This window comes from Larus michahellis, chromosome 5 (assembly GCF_964199755.1).
Source record: "Larus michahellis chromosome 5, bLarMic1.1, whole genome shotgun sequence".
In the NCBI taxonomy this organism is placed as follows: domain Eukaryota; kingdom Metazoa; phylum Chordata; class Aves; order Charadriiformes; family Laridae; genus Larus; species Larus michahellis.
In genome coordinates this window covers 71,578,445-71,599,988 of record NC_133900.1, presented here as the reverse complement: position 1 = coordinate 71,599,988, position 21,544 = coordinate 71,578,445, and the positions used below count along the sequence as shown (strand labels likewise).

Here is a 21,544-nt window from a genome sequence, read left to right as displayed (position 1 = left end):
GGGTGCTGGTGTTGGTTGCAGGGATAGAAATGCCATTGCTCTGGATTAGGTACTGGATAAAGAAGAGAAATTAATGAGTATGTTTTGTTAAGGAAAATGTGGGTTTTCTTGGGGTTGTTTTTCCTATTGGGGGAAAACACAAACTCTGAATTTCTGTTTCTCAGCAGACTGTTGCTTCTTGGAGCAAGTGAACCAGAAGCTGTAGAAAAAGCTTTTACTTTCTTGGGTGACTAAACATATTATTTATTTTCCACATACATATGAGCCCTGTTTGTAGTGAAAGAGAACTTCATGGGGTTTTGAGTGGTTGGTTTTTGTTTTATTTTTTTTGTTGTTGTTGTTAGAACAGATTTTAAACTTCTACCCTGAGCACTGAAGTACTGTGTTTTCATTCTTTGCATATTTCTTGGGTTTGGTTCTATTAGAATATGAACATGTGCAAAAGCTATTTATTTTCCTAAGCTCTAACAGCCCTGGTGCATTTGAAGCACAGTCTTGTGTATTTACAGAAGAAACAGTCAGTCTTTTGATATGTAAAGTTTTTAAAAAAAAATACTAAAAGGAACGAGTAATTAAAACCATGAATGGAAAATGGGACCAAATACAGCATAAGTTTATCTGTACGTAGACTTTGACAGAGTAAATGACCTTTTTTTTTTTTTTTCCATCTTAAAATGTGAGTTAGGATAAATATATTGATTTTATTTGGTCTTTAATAAAACACTTATTGTGGCATGAAGTGAGAAACTAAACTGGAGGAGCAGGTCACTAGAGTTACAAAGCAGTTAAAGGTCTGGCTAAAGGGGAAATAACAGAAGAGCAAGGGAGACCCCGAGGCTGGGGGAGGCTGGTGGTGGGATATTGCCACACCACCTTTGACAACCAGAAGTTAGGAATGTGCAAAGGACCTGGTAACGTTGCTGGTGTTAATGAGATGTTGTATACGTGTAGATATAGCAAGCCATTATGCAGTGTATGGTAGAAGTCTTGTCTATGAACAAGTGAATCATTTTGATAATGAAAAGTGAGAAAGATAATTTTAAACCCAGCTTGGTATAAGAAGGCTCCTCATTCTGAACACGTGCGTTGGCTTTGCTCCAAGTAGTACCCAGCATTTTGCGGGGAGATGCTCTGGGATTTCTTGTCTCTCATTTTCTCTGGTCTTTCCCAGTTTCCTTTTCATCTCCACCTCAGTTTGCCTTTTTTTATCACACTTTTTCTTTCTGAAGTTGTACAGTACTTTTCTATGTGCTCATGGCTCTGGAAAAGCTAATTGAAACAAGACTTTGCTAATTGTCTTTGGAAATGGCACTAAGGATGACTGGACTGGCTTACTCAGCCTGGGAAAGGGGAAAAGTGCTCTGTAATTCCGGGGATTTGGACCACTCGTGGCTGTGCAGCTTCCCAGGCTGCAGGTGCAGCTTCTTATTTGGTTTCTTGGATCTTACCAGGAGGTGGATTCAAAAAGCATCGTCAGAGTTTTGATATTTTTTTTTTCTCTGCCTGCTGCAAAGCCTTTGGCAAGGATTTTACTGCATACATAATTATAATAACAGTATGTTACAATACAGAAAGTTGCATAATATATTTCTATTAATTAAATGCTATCGTTATCTGGATTTCGTTCGTAGTCAAGTTGCGTGTAACCTGAAGCCCCCCCAGGTTTGGGCCTTAGTTTGTGTTTTGTAGTTGTCTTCCTTAATAAAAAAAACCAAACACTGTCTCCCCTCCCTGATTTTTTTTAAAAAGTTAGTGTAGCCCTACTGTGGGTAAGTGATTGTATCTTTGAATGTAGTGCTGGGGAAGGGTGAGCAGTCCTAGGTGCAGTGTTCGGAGTTTCCTGCTTACCAGCCTTCACAAATTTGTGGTCAGTAAGTTAGGAGCTGCCTATTCCATCTCCATCCCATAAAGACAGGGAGCAATGATCCAAGCAGTGTCTGTTCTCGTTCCTTGCAGACCTGCATAGCAAATGAAGGCAGCTCTGTAGGGTAGACAGGGAGGATATTAGAGCAGGGATGAGGGATGGCCTCCCTAAATACACTACTGCATTGAAAATCTTCATGGCAGCAATTTCAGATTTTATATCTAGAGTCATTGGTGAACCTTTTATTCAGGCGGTAAGCTCTGTTCTGGGTTAGCCTCAAAGAGCAGTGTAGGAAAGAAGCTCCTCTTCTCTAAAGGAAGGCGTTTGCCCCCCTTGTTAATGATGGTATGCTACTTCTAAGTAACCTGTTGGAATCGGGGTGAGTAAGATAGGACTGACTCTGACGAGGAGTGCTAACTTTGGATCACTTGTGGTTAGGACTTAAATATGGCATTGTGCATGCTTAATTCCATAAAAGATGTTGTTTCCAAGATCCTCAAAGACCTTTGGATCTGAATGGCTTAGGATGCTACTGTTAAGTTGTGACAGGGATTTTGATGTTCTGGGAAAACATTTTTACCTGCCAGGAAAGTATTTTGTTCCTTTCGCTTAGCAATGTCTGACTCTTCAGCTTTGCTTTTTTATTTTAAGCAGTACTTTAATGCCTGCAGAACTTTGATTTTGGCCTGCTGATATTAATGAGATAAATGAGCTGGGGTACTTCCCTCTGATATAAGTGAGGCCTGAATCATGTTTAAAAGGCATGTCACTTTTTATGCCTTCTCCCTCCCCAAATACTACAATGTTTTGACATTGGCTCATTCGCATCCTCAAGAGACAGCTTTGCTTTTGCCTGAAGTATCTGGCCCTGAACTGGTCTGGCTTTAGGCTAAGGACCAACCAAGTTGGAGCACGTTTCTGATGCTCTTTCCTGGCAGACGGTGTGACCCTTGTAGTTTCAGGATATTGTTTTTCAGATGTACGCTTTTAGTCCTAATGGTTCAGATGGTACTTCTTAAAATTGATATATATCCAAAAACCAAGAGAAACTACTTGTCTGAGGAGACAAAACTGGAGGCTAAATTAGACTGGTGAAATATTGAGGTCAAGATATTCTTTAGTTGAAAACATTTGCTCTTGACAAGTAGTGCATCTTTGTGTGTGTGTGTGTATGTATGTATATATATAAAAAGAAGCTGCGAAACATGAAGCAAACCTACCCAAAGCTAAAGATTTGTTGACTTTGCTATTTTTTTTTCTTCCCCAAACAGGCTGCAGTATATTGTGGAGGAGAGTAGCTGTGTTTGGACTCAGAAGTGTTTAGCAATCACTTACTGACTGCAAGGGGTTTGATACAGGGCAGTGTTTGGAAAATGCATGGCTTTGTGTTGAAGGCAGGAGCACAGCAGTGGAAGATTGCAAGTGGGTTTTGTACATGATTAAAGAGGGGTAGAGGCAGGGAAGCTGCGGCACAGAGCAGAGGAGGCGTAGGCACATGGTGCCGTTTGGCCCCGTTTCAGTCTGCCTTGGCGGGTTGGGCCATAAACATCTCTCCTCCATCTCCCTTTTTGTGTGTTGCTGCCTGCCAAGGAAAATGTAAACTTGCAGCGTTATTTGAGGTTTTTCTGTACAGGCATACCTTTTAACTGCAGTCAGGACAGAACACCTCCCTCCCCCATGGGTAACCTGTAGTAGCATTGCTCGTGTCCCCGGGTGACCAGAAATATAGAGAAAGATTAATAAAACCTTTCCTGCTGTACAACTGTTTCCTCTAAATTCAAATGGATGGGAAAACTCAAAGTGGCTGATGAGTTCTGGTGGGTTTTTTTGTTGTTTTTTTTTTTTTTTTTTCAAAACAAGTAATTCAAGGTTGCTGCTAAATTATCTTCATTTTCTTTTTAAACCCTCTGGTCATATCAAACTGCCGAACTTAAGTAGTGTTTTTGCTGTTGTTTGGGGAAAACATATTTAGAAAAACACTTTACTGTGGAACAGTTTTAAAATTATATGAAAAAATAGTATTTAATGACCAATAAGATGATTTGTGTTGCTAAGGCAACTGTGTTGCAAGATGTCAGAACAAGGGAGTATGGGTGTTGAGGATTTGTGCCATGAAGGTGCCTGCCTTCAGTTCCATTGAGCTTCATCACGAAAGGATCTGTCTGCATTGGCAGTGCTGGGGAATTTTAAGATGTGCTCTAATGTCTAGTTTATGTAAGGATTCCTGCATATATTAAATATTTGGTAACTGTGCTAATGGATTTTTTGGGGAAAAAGTGGAGGGTGGTGGCTTGAGTAATGTTGTGCTGTTGACAGTGAAATAGATACGCATCTGTCTCTTCTTACTGAATCATAGATTTGAGATGTAGGTGTCCCTAAGTCATCAATTTTCATAGCCCCTGGGGAGATTTCTCCACCTCGGTTGTTAGCACTCATGTTCTGAGTGCCAGCTGCAAGCTAGCGTTTGGTCATGTAGATGACAACTACATGGCAGATACATCTGTAGGGATCGTGTGACATCCAGGAATTGGCATGAGGGAAATTCGTCTGTCTGGTTGTTTGTTTGCTTGCAGCTCAGCTCTTCTTTTATTATAAGTGGTTAAGACAAGAAAAGACTTCATAAATGACCTCGAGTCAGTGCCAGGCTGTTTCTCCTTGAAAGACTAGCCAACAGATTGTTTAAAAACTTATAAAAACAAGAATCAGCATCCTGGCAGCCTAAGCTGACACAGTCTCTGAATAACACGTGCTCAGGAACACTTCTGCTTTTCCTTGTCAGGGTAGCCATGTTTTACAACAGGCATTATGCTCCTGGCAGGATTTGCAAACGTATCCAGTTGCGTTGGGCTCCTGACTCCCTGTTGCTGGGATGTTTTGTTTTCCTAGAGTGCCTTTAGCTGCCTTACCGTGGGGTGAAAACCAGAAGGAGTTGCATAGAAAGTAGCTATCTGGACCCTGCTTGAAGTTACTTATGTGTTTCATCATCCTGTTTTCCCAGCAGGGATTGCTTTGGCCAGTGAGAAGGAGAAAGCCCACCAGCTTGTTATCAACACGAGGGGCTGCGCTGTGCTGGAGAAGTGTTCCCTGGTGCTGCGTGGGGGCTCTCTCAGTTGAAATGAGGAGACTTTCTTGAAAATGTAAGTTTCTGGGTGTTCTTGAGTAAAAAGAAGCTTCTTTTCTAAACTTACCTGATGCCCTGAAATATGCGCGGTTAGAAGTTTGGTCAAAGTTGTGATATAGCAGCACATTTAAATGAAAACCACCAAATGTTTGTGGCTAAGGATTGCTTTTTGTGAATTTCCTGTTCAGTTCTTTAAAAGCATTAATATTGAAATATTTTGTTCCAACTTCTTTCTCTTCCTTCATGTAGAAGTTCTTTTTGTTTATCCTGTGGTTTTTTTTTTACCTTGAAAATTGCAGTCTTAGTTTTAAATTAACTTCCAGTAAGACAGGTCAAAACAAAAGGAAAAAAAAATGGAAAGGAATTTTTAGCTTTTTTTTTCCTGTTCCATTTCTTTCCAGGCTCTTTTCTTTTTAAATTCCTCTGATGAAGATGTAATGCAGAGAAGCCTGGGGAGATTATACAGTGATGGTTTGGGGATTAGCTGTAGGTATGACCATCCCATCTGCAAGGATACAAGAACAGTGCTGCTGTCAGCTCTTCCAAGAGCTGGTCATAGAATCCAAAGGCAGTCTGACTTGGGAACCTTGAAAGACCCCGTTCAGGCTAAATGCAGTATGTAGTTTTAGATTTCTGCTCTTTTTCAAGATCTGGAGGCCCACGTCACTGAGAGCAAGCAGTAAGACTATGTGGAGAATTCAAATGAAGGATAATGTGCATCTTGCTGGAGCCAGTCACGCTGTCACTTGGTGCTCTTACATTACAAAAGCTGTGTGTGGCATCCTTGGTTGTTAAAGCTGGCTGTGGAGGAGAACTCCGTTCTGCTTGGTGGTTTCTAACTGAGGACACACCTTTAATGGTTAAAAGAGCAATTTGGGAAAGATGTCGCTTATGTGACTTCAGTATCATGCAGTGTTGGGGCAGCTGCAGTTTATCTGTCTCTGATGTGAAGATGGTAATAGCCTTCTTAACTCAAGTAGAAGTTGTATAAATTAGTACTTCAGAAGTTCTTATCAACTGTTAAGATAAAAGATACACTGTGGTTAATCTGAATTACTGTTGAAGGAATAATGATGAGATGAAAAATGGAATATCAGACACCATTTTAACTTCACAGCTGTGGTTTCTATGATAAAGACACATAAATTCCTCCACATGAAACAAACCGCAGTTTAGGAATTCTTTTAAATATTTTATCCTGTTTTGAATATATATTTATATTTAAAAATACTTTAAATTCTGAGAGGAAGTTTTCTTCTGTCTCCCTGATGCTCTGTGAAATCCTTTGAGGGAGAAAGTAGGGAGTGGTTAGAAAGCTTTTTTTGACGTTAAACGGCTTCTGAAAAGCTAAGCTGATAAAGCCCCAAATTTAGGTTCACAGGATGGGAAGAGTTTTATTGAAAAGCGGCTGATTGTGCAGGGCCAGAGGTCAGCTGCCCTGGGGTGCCCTTGGGGCTCTGGCACGGGTCCCCGGGCACACTCTGCTGACGGAGATGGGGCTGGTGGGGAGCTGCTGCCCCAGCTAGGGACCCACCATTCAGCACAGCTGCTGTCACTGCCGGAGACCCTCTTCAGGACTCCCCTCCTAGCCGGCGTGCTGTGAAGCTGAACAAATTCCAGTGCCAGCCAAGCTTGTAATCAATTAGGCACAAGGTGAAAAGGATAAGGAAGAGAAACAAAAAGGCGACAGCTGGGTGTGAAAGATCAGCAGGGCTTCATTAAGGGCCATATGATTGACAGCTACATCTTCGTCTGCACAAGCTGGGCCAAGGTTTCCATTGCATCTGCTGCAAAGGCTAAGCTGGTTATATCCCCATGTCTAACCATTTTTTGCATATCTGAGGATGTCCCCTGCTTTGAAAATAACCAGTCTTGTAGCACTGCTCTACCCAATGTGGATGTTTACCTCCCCTTCACCCCTCCAAGACCTTCTGGTCTAAACATTCAGGCTAAACCTGATTTATTCAGGTCCTTTAACTTTGTTCTTATTTGGTTTATATCAGCAATTTTATACACTTTCTGAGGAGTTGTAAACTCTTCTCGCAGTTTGTAGTCAGCATGCCTTTTTTTTTTTTTTTTTAAAAAAATAAGGTAAACATGATCTGCATGAATCAGACTTCAGAAACTCTTCTCCAACCCCTGCTGTGGCTCAGCGTGAGAGGGGAAACCGAAATCTGGAGGGAAAAAACTGTTGTTATGGCAGCAGAAATAATTTTTTGATTGAAACTTACTATTCAGATGCTGCTTTCATGTTTCCTATTTCAATCTCGAAAGAAGTCTGTGTATTATATGATGAATTAAATGGCTTTTTAATAAGCCCATAACTAGTATCTCCCAAACTGTAATTTAGGCACTTATGTGAATAATAGCACATGATGTATAATAGCATGTTGCCTTCCATTTTCCTAACTCTAATAGTGAGGGCAATGATGCATAAATGTATAACTTAATTAGGTCTTAATTTTTAGTACTTTGCAGCCCACTTTATACCGATATCTTTATTTGTATTGCGGTGCAATCGAATCAATGGAATAATCTTCTAAGCAGTTAGGCTGCCCAATTATGATTGCTGTGAGTCTGCAGAGGTTAATAAATGCAACAACTCCTCTAGATTTTAGTTTTCTTTTCATTGAGCAAAAAGTGCTGGAAGGCACAGTTGGGAAAAATCATCTGGTTTTGACTTACTGGGTTAGTATACGTTTGTATACTAACACCTAATGCAATCCCTGCCTATTAACCTTCTCTCGTGGAGCCCTATGTGCACAACATAGCTCATGTCTGAAGGGGAGCATTGGCTCCTAGCATCTGCAGAAGGCAGCTGCTTCATGTCTGGGGCTTTCCTCTGAGAGGTTGGGCTCTCAGCATCTTCATGCAAGGAGGCAAGTGGTCCCAGTTCCCTCCACTTTCAGTGCAAGCACTGCTGCTGCAGTGTTGCTGTGTTAAGGGAGCTTTCACCCCGTTGTAATGGAGAGAGCAAACTTCCATGCCGTTTCTGGAAAGGATTAACCAGACACCTCCATGGAGTGCATTTGGCCTGTGGGCATCTTGCGTCCTTGCAGTGAGTGGAATTTCAGGCAAGTCCAAATGTTCTCATTTTCGGTGCTTTTCCCTCCCATTTTTCCTCCCCCCCACACCCCTTCCTTCTAGGATGCTGTCCACAGTGAAATGTTGAATAAAGTGATGTACAATTTGCCACAGAAGTTGGGTACTTGTTTTTGACTTGGTGTGCTGCTCGGTTTCACATCACCCTGCTTCTTGCAGGAACATCCTTTCATTACAGCTGAAGTATAGGTTTTGTGCTCAGTCTGTACATTGTGCTTTTCTGTCCTTTCCTTGCAAGTGCTTGTTCTCTGTTTCAGGCTGTGTAAAAGTACATAGACATCTGAATGACATCCTGAAAATATAGACGGGCCTTTGGCTGTTCTGGAAGAATTGAAATTGAATTGAAAGGTTACTGTTTTCATCAAGAGACCACTAATCTTAGGCTTATGTGATGAGCAACTCCATTGTATGTTGGAGTACAGATTGCTGTTGTTGGGGAACTGGTCTCTTTACACATTCACTGCTCCCCTCAAGTCTTTATGTTGCTCTTATCTTTGTAAGTCTTAAGTGGTGACTTTTGATATACCTGTGAAACTCTTAGATCTGGACAAGCCATGTTTTTCTGCGAGCTGTTCACTGAAGTGAGGTGGTCTGCTAGAGAGTAAAATTTATATACAGCATAGAGGTGAAGGTAGAAGGGAGCAGCAAGGACCGAAATGTCCTTTCTGCAACTGGAATTGACAAGTTTCTAGGGGAGACAGTGGAGGACTTTCAGTTGCATCTCCTTCATTGAGGACAGTCATATTTTCCAACTAGGGAGACTTATTAAGCATTGGTAATCCATTGTTCTGTGGGAACAGGTAGGAAAGAAGGAAGGAAATTACAGGCCACATTGCCGTAAGTATTTTACATCTGTATGCAGCTCTGTCATTGGCACGGCACTCCTGTAGCACCTTTACTGAAATAATTATTGATAAGTTATTGTAATTATTGTTATTCCATCCCTCACTGGGGATTATCTGAACACAGTTTAGTGGATAATTGGAAGGTAACCATTGAGCTTTTTCCCAAGTATGTGGGGTGGCTTTCATCACATTTAAGGACTTAATTTCAATGATAATGATATCAGGAGAGCGAGAGAACCTGGTCCTCATCTTCCATTGGGGTAGAGATGATGACAGGGCCTTCAGTAGGGAGAGAAAGTGAATGGGCCCATGCATACTAGGATTGGGCTACTTTTCCTGGGCCTGTGTCTTGGGCAGAAGGGGCTTGTAAAAGGAGACCCTGTGAAGAAGACAGGGTTTGGATGAGCTGGAAGGGGTTACCCACTGGAGGAGCTAACATCCTGGTAAAGCAAGGACCTGGACACCAATACCGGTTGCTCTCCTAGCATAGAAAGGCAGGTGACGTGACAAATCATGATGATCTCCAAAAACCACTTAATTAACTCTGAACACAAAGAAATTAATCACGTTTGCCTGGCTTACAAAATGGCAGAAAAAGGCATAAAACTTATTTTTCTTCAGTTGGAAAGAAATTCTTCTGAACTTGTCTTGAGGGCAGCAAGATGCTTTAATCTAAGGGCTATTGATTTATCTGAGCTTCAAGCTAGGACATTAGCTCTCTGAGAAAATAGATCTTTGCCCACACATGACTAAATATATGCTTTCCGAGGTGAAGGGGTTGAAAAGTCTTTAGCAGCATACACAGTACGGAGAAAATCGTTAAGGAATGTGTACGTTCCCAGATGCTGAGTATGCAGTTTCTGAAACAATTTAAACTTTGCGCAATTTATGTAGAGAGTCCTGTTCTATCTATTTCTGCGTGGAGCGATGAGAGGAGAGCTCTGTGGCTGGGGTAGATGGCTCCAAAAAGGTTTGTCAAATCTCCGGATGGAAAATGCACCAAAGTGTCATCAAAGTCAATATTCTACAGCTATGTAAGAGGTGAGTCTGAGATCAGAGAGCATTCAGTGGCAACTTCTCTCCCTGAGCAGTAGCCATCTCTGCAAAAGTTAAGCCTTTCTCTGAGTGGCTCTTGCGTACTACTCATGCAGGGCTGTCATTGCTGCTTGCGCGAGGATCAGAGGCTCCCGTGTGCGGGGCCTTATGGTTGCCTGTATGGTTGTCTTTCTGTATCTTGCATCTTTTTGCCTCTTGGCACTATGGGGTTGGTGCTTCCTTGTTTTCCCAACTCAGCTGGCTTTGTGTGGCTGATAGCCAGGAAAGGCAGAGATGAAATTATAGGGGAAGCAGAATCATGGAACTATAGGATGGTTTGAATTGGGTTGGAAGGGACCTTTAAAGATCATCTAGTCCAACAAACCCCCTGCCAGGGGGGACATCTGGCAGGGACATCTTTCACTCGATCAGGTTGCTCAAAGCTCCGTCCAAGCAGACCTTGAACACTTCCAATGATGGAGCATCCACAACTTCTCTGGGAAACCTGTTCCAGTGTCTCACCACCCTCAGCAGAAAAAATTTCATCCTTACATCCAATATAAATCCACCTTCTTCCAGTTTAAAGCCTGGTCCATCTTCAGCAGGCACTGCTGCTTCTCTGCAGGGATCCTTTTGCCTGCTACTGGAGCCAGACCCAATGTGGAGTGAGCTTCATCTGTGCCAGATAGATGGTGTGCTGCATGCTGTGGGGATTGTCAGGGTGGATCAGATCCTGTGTCCTTCTCTTTGCAAGGTCTCATCTACAAGGTGTCAGTGCTGTATGTTTCCAGAGGAAAAAGTAGGAGCATCTCTGTTTTTTATGGGGTAATCTCTCCCACTGTTGTTTTATCATGGTCTGCAATAGCTAGAGGTAGACTTACACCTTCAAGGTTGTTGATAAATGAATCTTAGTAATGAACCTTGCGTAAATGGAACAACTGTGCCTGCTCGTGGTCCTCACATAAAACATGCCATACCTGACTTACGTGACTTCCTGCAGGAATTAATTTTAGTTTGTATTTATGCACACACACGCAAACAGAGTCTTGTATATGCAGACAGAACAGACCAACTTCCTTTTCCAAATAATTTTCTGTCTTATTGTACTTGGGTGTATTTCAGCAGGTTGGGATTGTGCAGAAAGACAATCTGTTTTAAGGGTTTTTCCATTCCCGGAGGCAGACATGTTACCTCTTTCTGAAAGAGGTAGCCCTGGCTGGTCTAGCAGCACATTTTGGGGTGACTAGCACAGCATGTTATTCTAGAGGAGTCTGCACTATTGTCTTCCAGAAGATGTTTATTTAGACTAACATTATTCATCATCTCAATTCTGTTCATGCAAGGCTATGGAATTTGTGGTTCTGTAATTTTTTTTATTATTTTTTTTAAACCACAGTTGTTTGTTGAGCAGACTTTTGCTGAGCTGTTGTAAGTCCCTTTCTAGAGCCATTAATTAATGGTTTAGTTAAAAATCCTTGAAAAGTTTGCATTCAGTGTGCATTTGTTAGTACTGAATTCTATTGTTGTTATATTCGTTGTCCATCCGGGTCACTTAGTTCTCCCTGCAAACTCCTCACAGTCCAGTCAGATACTGCTTTACGTCAGAAACTGTCATCTGCTTTCATCTCCTCCTGCTGCAGCGTACCTTTCAGTTTGTTGGACTATGAAATACGTTAAAACACAAGGACGTGGGAGACAGCCTGCTGCTCACCTTTGCTGTTGTGCATGTTGAGCCCTTACGCTCACCTTTGCCGTTGGCCTCCTAATGAGGGTTTGGTATGTGTGCATGCCATCGCCTGCTTATCTTGGCAAGCCCATGCTGCCTGGCAGTCCTTGTTTCCCCCCTTCTGGGTTGGGTAGGCAATGCAGAGCACTTCAGGAACTTCTGAACTTCAGGAACTACTGAATGTCAAACTCCTGTCTCAGACGCTTGTGTGCGTGTCATGGTTGGCCGGGGTTCCTTTGCGCTGTGATGAGAAGTTTGGGCTTGCGTGGCAGTTACTGGTGGCTTTCACAGAGCGGTCCAGTATGGGTTCTTTTTTGCATTGAATTCATGTTGTAGAATACATCCACATTGATGAGCTAGTTCAAAGAATGAAGGGTAGTTCAGGTGAATGAGGCAGAGCCTTGCCTTAGTAACTACAGCTATTTGAGAATTAGGGGAAAGAAAAAATTGTTTTGGCTGAAATAATATGAAGTGTTTTCTTCTTTGGCCAGTAAATGTCAATTGCTTTAGAAGCATTAAAAACTTGGATGTGTTCCAGCCTCATCTTCCAGCCTTTCTTGTTTCTTTCCCCTCCTTATTTAGCTTTATGCCAAGAAACACACCAACTCTAATGACTCAGACAGAGAACTCCATTTCCTTTCATCCTTCCAAGGATTTCTGTGTAGTAGTAGTCAAACTTTTCATGAGCACTGAGGTGATAGTTCTGTATTAATTTGTAATGACCTGTGGTGGCTCTTTTAGCTCAAAATGTGTAGTCCCTATCCTAAGGAACCGAGGCTTTATTGTTTTGTTAAATAAAACATCACAACAGAATACATACGTGTGGTGAACTTTGTGTAATGACAGTTAAAGTTCAGTTTGATAACAGCACCCATTCACGTGTTGCTCTGGCTTTGCTCTACATGAACCTTAACTTCTAGAGATTCATATCAGTTCTGTATTCAAACGTTAAAAGAAATGTTGGGGTAGCTTCCGGCAATAAAACTAAACTGACCAGCTTTCCTGTGAAACTTCCAGTACTTCCTGCTTCTGTTCTGGCTTAAAATTAATGGTGGTAAAAAAACACCCTTTCTTCTGTCATTTCCACTTCTGATTTTAGCCAGAATGTGAAAGCAAGGAAGCACTGTAAGAGTAATAAATAAATAAAATTTTAAAAATTCATCATGATCACTTTGTAGTCAAATGACAATGGTCAGAGCTTCAGGTTTCTGACACTGTTTTTATATAAAAGGTTCTCTATGCCTGTGTATATTTCCACGTATTGAGATCTCATAGAATCATAGCATTGTCTAGGTTGGAAGGGACCTTGCAGATCACCAAGTCCAATCATCATCCTAACACTGACAGAAACCATCCCTAAACCATGTCTCTAAGCACTGTGTCTACCTGTCTTTTAAATACCTCCAGGGATGGCGACTCCACCACTTCCCTGAGCAGCCTGTTCCAATGCTTGGTAACACTTTCAATGTAAAAAATTTTTCCTAATATCTAATGCAAACCTCCCCTGGCACAACTTGAGGCTGTTTCCTCTTGTCCTATTGCCTGTTACTTGTGAGAAGAGACCGACCCCCACCTCTCTACAACCTCCTTTCAGGTAGTTGTAGAGAGCAATAAGGTCTCGCCAGCACATACATACAGAGAGAGTGGGGGGAAAATGAGTTTATAACAAAAAACAAGCAGATGGATAAAGACAAATTCTCTGTAAAAATTGCTTACCTTGAGGAACAACTGGAAGATTAGAGCAGATAATAGCGTGTATGTTACTTTGGGGAAATTTATCAAGCAGTGTGCGAATGCTGCCTTGCTGTTCCCAATGCAAGCCCAGCCACTGAGATCAAATGGTGATTGAGCGTTAGTCAATAATTCTATACATGTGGGTCAGATATTTTCCAGCTCTTAATTGTTTTCTGTATATAGTGTGCTGATGGCACCCATTATTTTTCTTGTCCAAGATTGTAGCTGCTTTCTTCCTAATTTAAGTAGTCTTTATTCTCTCCCCTCTGCAGCATCCCCCCCCCCGCCCCCCCGCCAAGAAATTTCAATTACTTTAGAAGCATTGAAAACTTGATGTGTTGCATTGAATTCATTCTGGATTATATTTGTGATCCTCCCCATATGTCTTAGGTGCAGAGATGCCCAAGTGGTGTTCATTTAGGACAATATAGTTATTTCTTTCCTTTATAGTGTGCTTCAAAAAATTGCTACATCACGTTTGGCATTTAGTGTTGGGTTGTAGTGAAGATGAAGGTGTCCGGGAAAAAAAGGATCACTTCAATTTTGTGTTGTATATGCTAAATGAGGAGAAAGTGGAGTCCTGCAAGCAAACCCTTGCTCTGCAGTGTCTTTGGTCTGAGTTTTCAAGTCTGAAGTCCAGCCTGCACTGTACTCTTGAAAAGAAGCAGCTCAACTTCTAGAGTCTCCCCAAACCCAAGGCTACGATCCTATGGTAGGATAAGTTTCTGCAAAATTGTAGCCAACATGAAGCAAAAGCATGGGCAGGAAGAAATTAAACTCAAGTTTTTACAGCAGTGAAGGAAAAAGGAAAGGGTTAAAAAAAAAATAAAGTGGTCATTAGTATTGGATATTGAAATGAGTATAATTTCTCAAGTAGGTTCTATCTGTGAAGTTTAAAACTTGGAAGCAAGCTGACTTTAGACAGTGGTGTTTATGGCAAGATAAAAATGCAATAAAGCAAGTAAATGGTTTTCCTGTCTCTTTTTTTTTTTTTTTTTTTTTCCAGTCTGGATATGAGGCAGTATAGCCATAACCCCCTGAGTGAGATTATTAGAGTTGTATAACACTTCCAAACAGCATTTGGAATTTCGCCCTATTGGAAGCAAGAACAGTTACTCTTGTCCTGCATCTGCATAAGCCTCATCTGAATCTGGTCCAGTATCTTCTCCTGAGATCAGGGTTTCAGAACACAGTTCTTCTCTCTCTCTCTCTCTCTTTTTTTTTTTTTTTTTTTTTTTTTTTAAAGTTAGTGCTCTGGCAAGTATCGTTTAGAAGAATTGAAGAGCAGTGTAATGTAGTAAACGGAGAACTATAAGCCGGAGCTTATAGCACCTAAGCCGGAGAAACCCTGTCTCTGCTCTGCTCAATTCCAGCTGACCTCAGTGGAGTCAGGCTCTAACATGGAGTTTCCAATGGTGTTGGGCAGGTGATGCTGCTTGTATGGCTTCACATCCTTTACCTTGCTAAAGAGTATGTTTTGTTTCATAAAGCTCGTATACTGAAATAAGAATGAGGAATTTGCAGCTTTCTTTTGCTTATGTGGTACCTGATACCTACCCAGGCAGGACATTACAGGTCAGGATTGCACATGCTCCTTGACTGCTCTGTCTTGTTCAGTCAAGTGTTGTTGGAATTCTTTTTGTCTTGAATAGTCCCCCTGCACTTGGTTATCGCGGGAGGATTATCCACACTGCACATCGACGTGCTGTGGCTGCAGAGGATGTCTGAGCTTGTCTCGTGCGATCTAGCTCAGGGCCAGCAGCAACGTGGTTGAGCTTGGGCAGCAACGTGCAGCCTTGGCAGTTCGGGGCTGCTGCCATCTCAGGGATGGATCTCTGTGTTTTAGAATCAGCATTGCTGATGTTTCTAATGTGCTCCTGTACCTTACTTGCTGTGACTTGTATTACTTGTTTTTACATTTGCAAGACTATATTTAAAAAAAATGGCTCTATAGGTTAAAAACCTCCCATTTATCACTTGTGACAATAGTTACGTGTCCAGGCATTCTGTCCTTTGCATCTTTACTTTGTAATGTGAATAAAGTTACGATATAAGTAAACAGCAACACTTAGACTTTACTATAATGTTATTTTACAGCAGTATAACTGAAGGTCTTTAAGTCTTACTGTGTTATAAATTGGCTTTGGGTTTCTGTGGGGAAAACAGTGCTGATACATTCATCAAATTTAAGGGATTAAGATGAGGAGGAAGTTAAATACTGTGAAATGTGTGTTTGAATTGCAGAAACACAAACAGGCTTGTATGAAAGATGTTAGGAAACAATCTGTTCTCTGTTACAGTTTTAGAGATCTTCAGTGAAAAAAGAGGACTTTTTTGTTTTTGCACACCCTGAGGAATGTGCTTGCTTGTAGGTGGGGTACCTTTGAATGCTTTTAACAGCCTAATCAGTGCATAAACAAAACCACCCCAAAGGCTGCTTTGTTAATGGAAGGACTGTGCTTGTGTGGTATGCGTTTCTGGCTAGATCCAAGTAGGGGTTTTTTTTGGAGGTCTCTTGCAATTCTTGTGGTAACCCTATGAACAAAATACTTGGAGGACACACCCCTGTGGTATTCCTAGGTTGTCTCTTTTGTCAATGATCTGTTGTTTGAAAGCTGTGTCTAGAAGAAAGTACCCGACTACCTTTTCAAAGTGTGTATTAGACATATTTCTATGCTCTGTAGTTTTTAATATAAAGAAAAATATGACTACGATATGCTCTTATGCTGCTGTTGTACAACAGCTTAAGCCAGCTGGTGGTTTTGGCGGTGATGCCTTTGTAGGCAAGCTTCAGGCATTAGACTGCAGTGTTAGCAGTACGGATTGCTGCGTAATTGGACTTTTATATTAGAAGCAACTGGATGTGTTTCATGACTTCTGGAGAACATAAGCATTCAGTTCCCTGGGGTGAATTCCCTTGATTAGCTGTCAGACTCTTCGCTTTCTAAAAGCCATCTCTTAGCTAATAATAGAAAATAGTGCCTCGCTGTTCAGGTTGGTGCTGCGAAGCAAGCAGGGCTCCCTTTTCCCCCTTGTGACTTGAAGAGGTGCCTTGGGCACCTCAGCTGTGTGGCTTGTGGGGTGCTGCTGAGCGTCTTCTCCTCAGCTCAGTTTGCTTCCCTGCAGAACATCAGACCAAGCCGCTGATCTTGGGCTTGTTGCTGCATTTCCCAACTGGCCCTTCCCTAGCAATGGATGGATATTTCTCTCTAGCTACGGTGCTGCACAGGTGCTGAAAGGAATAGTAATACTTTAAAGATACCTCAAACTGTAGAAAAATCTAAATGTATTTAATGCTAATATATAATTGTATTGCCTTCTTGCTGCCTACAACTGATTGGTTTTGTTTGATTTTTAAAGCTAGTCTAAGCACAGAAGGACCATTGCTGGCGTTTTGTTCCAGTTTCATCAGGAGACTTTGTGGATGGTTATGTACAACCTCAAAATGCAAACGTTTAGCAGAGAACAATGTAGTAAAACATTCTGATGGTGAATAGCTGTGTTCATGTGGGATTTTGGGTTTTGTTTTCGGCTTTTTTGTTTGATTGGTTTGGGTTTTTTAGGGTGTTTGGGTGTTTTTGGGTGTGTTTTTTTTCCCACTCCTAGCCTGAGTTTTCTATGGTTAACTAAATCTGGCTTTACTTTTTTTCCACTTAGAGAACCCTGTCATTTCTTAGCAGGGTCAGATGAACTGTGTACACATGTGCTCTTCTTTCATTGTACCTGGAAGGTAGAGGTATTTTTCTGGGGACTTTTGGAGCCTTCTGTGGTGTGTAGCCATTGGAACTGTACATTCCACATCTGTGGTGTGGAGACATTGGAACATGCTTTGGTGCTGTGCACTCTAAGCAACTGATTATCAGCGACTTGTTAACTCCATGTTCGATCAGTGACATGTTAACTCCATGTTAGAAGGAGTACTGAGCAGTTCAGGTCTCAAGTTGTTGGGTTACTTGGGTGAACAGCAGGAACATCAGCTCAATCAAAACAAATAGAAAAGCTTAGCTAAAATATGCTGCAAATGGAAGAAAATGAAGTGAGTTGTTTTAAAGGGCTTAGTCCTTTTAGAAGCATTTAGAGCAAAAGCCATCCAGAATCCTGCCTCCTTGTTCCCTTGTTTTCTGAGCAGTTTGCTCTGCAGCTGGCTGTGTTTCTTTCAGTAGCAGAGCACCCATGGATTACAGGGCTACCTACCAACATGTAAGAACTTCTGAAGGTGGCTAGGATGACAGTTCTTCTGTTATGCACATGTAATGCTTCGTCTTATGGAGAACTCTGTTTCTGTGCTGTAGTATGTGGAAAGGAAGTATCATAGATTTGTGGTTTGGAAACTGTTTTCATGAAGACTGGAGCAAGGGCTGAAAGCAGGGAGATCCTGTCCTGGCTGTTGTCATCACTGATGGTGACTTTTATGCTGCTGTGGTTCTCGGAGACCCAATGACCATCTACTGCTGGGTTAGGGCTGTTCTACTTGGTTGGAGCAAAACAGCGTTAACTTTCTTGGACCTGCCCAGACAGCATAGCATAGCTGACCAGTGTGCTATTTTGGGTTGCCTTATCTGTTAATGGGAAGGGTGCTAATGCTCTAGAGGATTCCTGTCATTCTTGTGATGGATGTTGGTCTGGGCTTTCACAAAACAGAGCCTTGGTGTTTATAACAAAAAACCAAAGGTGTGAGGCACTAGTGTGGCCTTATGTCCCACTGTGTAGTAGCTCTCCAAACTACTTCTCTTGGTTGTTGTCCTTGGGACTGTTGTTGCTGAAGTAGGACGGATAGATCAGCTGTCTAGAAGGATCTGCTTTCTTCACTGTGAGATGGCTGCTGGCTTCTGTGTTTTGGATCAAAATACGGTTAAGCATTTGGGTATATCTCTTTCTTTTTTGAAGTTTCTTAATGCCTCTTTCAGTTCTTCATCTCCCTGCTGCTTCTGCCTTTTCTGAGCTCCAGCAGGGACAGTCTGGGTCCAGTCAACAAGTATGGGGTGAACAGATGTTCCTATTGTGGCACGTTTCTTGAGGATGCTGTAGCCAAGGTCAGTGAGGCAGGCTGGGAATCACTCAGTAAGTGCAAAAAGGAGTTAGCCTTCCTCCCTGCAGATGTTTGTCTAAGCATACATAAAAGTGCTTGTGGACTGAAGTTTGCTATTGCTTTGAAACCTTAGTCAGCATGCCGCACGGTGAGTGCACGGGAGATGCGTTTTTAAGCTAGCATAACTGAGCAGAGAAGTAGTTTGAGTGCAGGGGGATGCCTCAGAGTAACTTCTCTAGAGCGAATGCAGTGAAGTGTTAGCACCTAAACTATAGTGGGTTGTCGTGGTTCTTTCAGATGTGACTTAACATGTCCAAGGGCAGAGGAAGGGAATATTTGAGAGCTTTGCTGTGTGCAAGAAGATAGTGTAGTTATTTCAGCTAGCCTTATGCTAAGAAATGTCTAAGCAAAGACTTGGTGTGAAGAATATTCTAGGAAGTTTATTTTGGAGGCGCTGAGACGAACGTGCTGCAGTTTGATTTGCAAGGAGCATGCCTCTGGCTGGCATGTGTCTCACCTTGGGCATTTGTGATTTCTCCCTCTTTAAACTAGTTTACTTGGTTAGATTGGCAGGGAGGAAGATGAAGGACTCCATTTTCCTTTTGTGATGTTGAAATTAATTGGATTTATGACATCAAGGGAGGAGTGTCAGCAACAGGTAGAAAATGTACTCAGTTTCGCTGTGTCTAACAAGCTCTTATTTTTCAAACTTAATACACACTGTAATGTTATGCTTTGCTAGTCTGAAGTAAGTATTTTAGTGAAACTGAGTGCTCATTCACTGTGCTTCCACATCCTGCTGAAACTCGGTGCTTTGCAAGTGCTTTCTGTTCCACAGAACTTATGTTTCCTTATTTTTTTTTTAATTTTTTTTTTTTTGGACTGTTGCCTAGTGTTGCCAATTCATGCTCTTGCCATAAAGTGGTGCATTAAAACAGGATGGCTTTGTCTGTGCTGAGGCGCTGGCGGTTTGAGTGGGGGGAGTTGGTGGGGAGAAGCAGGTGGCTGGTGTTCACGAGCCCCTGGAGGAACCGGGCAAAATGGTGCCCATTCACAGGGCCCTAGTAGTAAAATACACCTTCCCTAGTGTTTCCCTGCTGTTTTACTTGGCTCTGTGAATCACCCTCGCCGTGAGGAGCTCCTGGCTCACAGTGCTCAAGGATATTTTGGGTAGCTGAAGGTGGAATGCCTCCACCATCTTCCCTGCGGTCTCTGGGTAGCGGTGGGCATGGCTGTCCTGTGCTGTGGGGCTGCCGACAAAGTCCTGTTTGTCCCTGTTGCAGATGGAAGTAATTTGACATGGTTGTGATTTAGCAGCGATTCAAAATCTATTAATGATTTGAGGTAGATCAAGAGGTTGAATTTCAGCAGCATTTAATCATTAATTGATTTAAAGATTTGCTACGTGATTTAACAAAATAATTGAACAGCGACTTAATTACAGATTCGAAGATTACAAGATTCACACTATCTAACTATAAGGTATCCCAAATCAATACATACACATATGACCAAAAGCACAGATCTCAAATTAATACATGTAAGCACATATACACGTGGGTTTTTAATTGCTGGAATCAAAAATCCCTTAGTAACGGGTGACTCTTAATGAGCCAACGGGTACCCCTTTTGACTCCTACATGTGCATGGACGAATGGAAGAACATCCACGTCTGTAAAAGTTACTATATATGTCAGAAACATGTAGGTGTAGATGTAGATGAAAGAGAGGCTAGCCTATAGGTAAAATTTCCCTTTTCCCAATTTTTTGAGTAAATACTCACAATGTGTCAGCATTCCTCAACGGGCAGTAATTGAGACTTGAGAGGGTTTGACTCACCCTGGGCTTCTAATCCTTGAGGTGTCAGCTTGAGCGGTGTCCCTCCAGAAGAGCTCAAAGGGTCTTACTAGAATCACTGCTTATAGGATCTGAGATAACTGACTTTCATCAGGTACTTTTCCACCCTGGCCCAGCTCAGATAATGGGATATTCTGGTACTTTCCACCGGTTATGCCAGCCTAGAACTTGCTAGATCTTGGGGTCCTGGTATCCCCCCCCTCATTGGCCATGATCCATATATTGTCAGTGATCAATTATAGTTGTTATTTTCAAACAGTAGGAGTCATGGGAGCCAGGCACATTAAGGGACCAGAACACTGTGGGAACCCCTTACTCTCTACCTTTTCTTTCATGTTGGACCACCATGTAATGTTCTGGTCCGTTGTGTTATTATGTGGCCCAGGTAGGGAGGAAACCATGCCAAGTACTGCGTGGCCTAAAGGGGGAAGGGAGGCTGCACCACCACAGTCCCATCACAAGCGTTGCTGAATCCAGGCTTACCCTGTGCTCATCAGGCTGTTGTGGTAGGAGCCTTGGGTCTCGTGGTAAATAGGTTCAGCAAAAGATGACTTTGGAGACTGAGCAGTCCTCGGCTGTGGCTCTAGGTAGGCACAGCGTGATTGCCTTGTCTGTCTTCTGCTGCATCTGGGCAACAGGAAGGGGAACATGGCAGTGGAGGGCTTTTGCTGTGCTGCATTCAGCATTTGCTTTCCTCTAGGTATTTCTGGGCTGCCTCGCTACTAAACCCCCAGTAGGCTTGCTGGAATGCAGTAGTTCTCAATAGTGTTGTGCAGTTTCACTTGGGAATTGTGGATGTATGATAAAAGTCACAACAGACAGGGGGAGGATTTCCTCTCTCCTTTGATAAAAATAGTCTTTAGCTAAGGAGGAATCACGATTCCCAGAAGCTTAACTCAATGCACTGGGGAAAACTGGGCTGCTGGAAAGGGCTTGCTGGAGACTTGCTCCCGATGTCCTGGAGGGCAGATGTGTGGTACCACCTCAGGCAGCTGAAATGCTGAGAGAGCAGCCCAAGGTGAGAGGAGTGTTCTGTAGAAATCAGTTGTCGTTGGCTGTGGATTAATTTCTCTGAGAGCTTGGGAAATTAGTCTTGGATATTTGGGGCTAAAGACTAACTGATGTCTCTGCTTGGTGTCCTCTTCACAAAGACTGACTAGCAAAAGGAGGAAAGTGAGATTACATGCATTTCTGATGTTAAAATAGACGTATTTGGTACGTTGTGAGAGAG

At 42.2% G+C, this 21,544-nt stretch overlaps 1 protein-coding gene across 33 annotated transcripts in view; it reads left to right on the top strand.

The window, feature by feature from the left end:
• The window catches only part of APBB2 (amyloid beta precursor protein binding family B member 2), a 190,446-nt gene that overhangs the window by 15,367 nt on the left and 153,535 nt on the right, over positions 1-21,544 (top strand). For 20 of the 33 annotated variants that reach the window (XM_074587898.1, XM_074587896.1, XM_074587879.1 and 17 more), the window contains exon 2: positions 4,866-5,001. The exons of 1 other annotated variant lie outside the window; for it this stretch is intronic. The gene's annotated coding sequence lies outside the window, so the exon portion shown is untranslated. Of the gene's footprint in view, positions 1-4,862; positions 5,002-21,544 lie in introns of all 33 variants that reach the window. 12 more of the 33 variants (XM_074587897.1, XM_074587876.1, XM_074587895.1 and 9 more) reach the window with 1 other exon arrangement.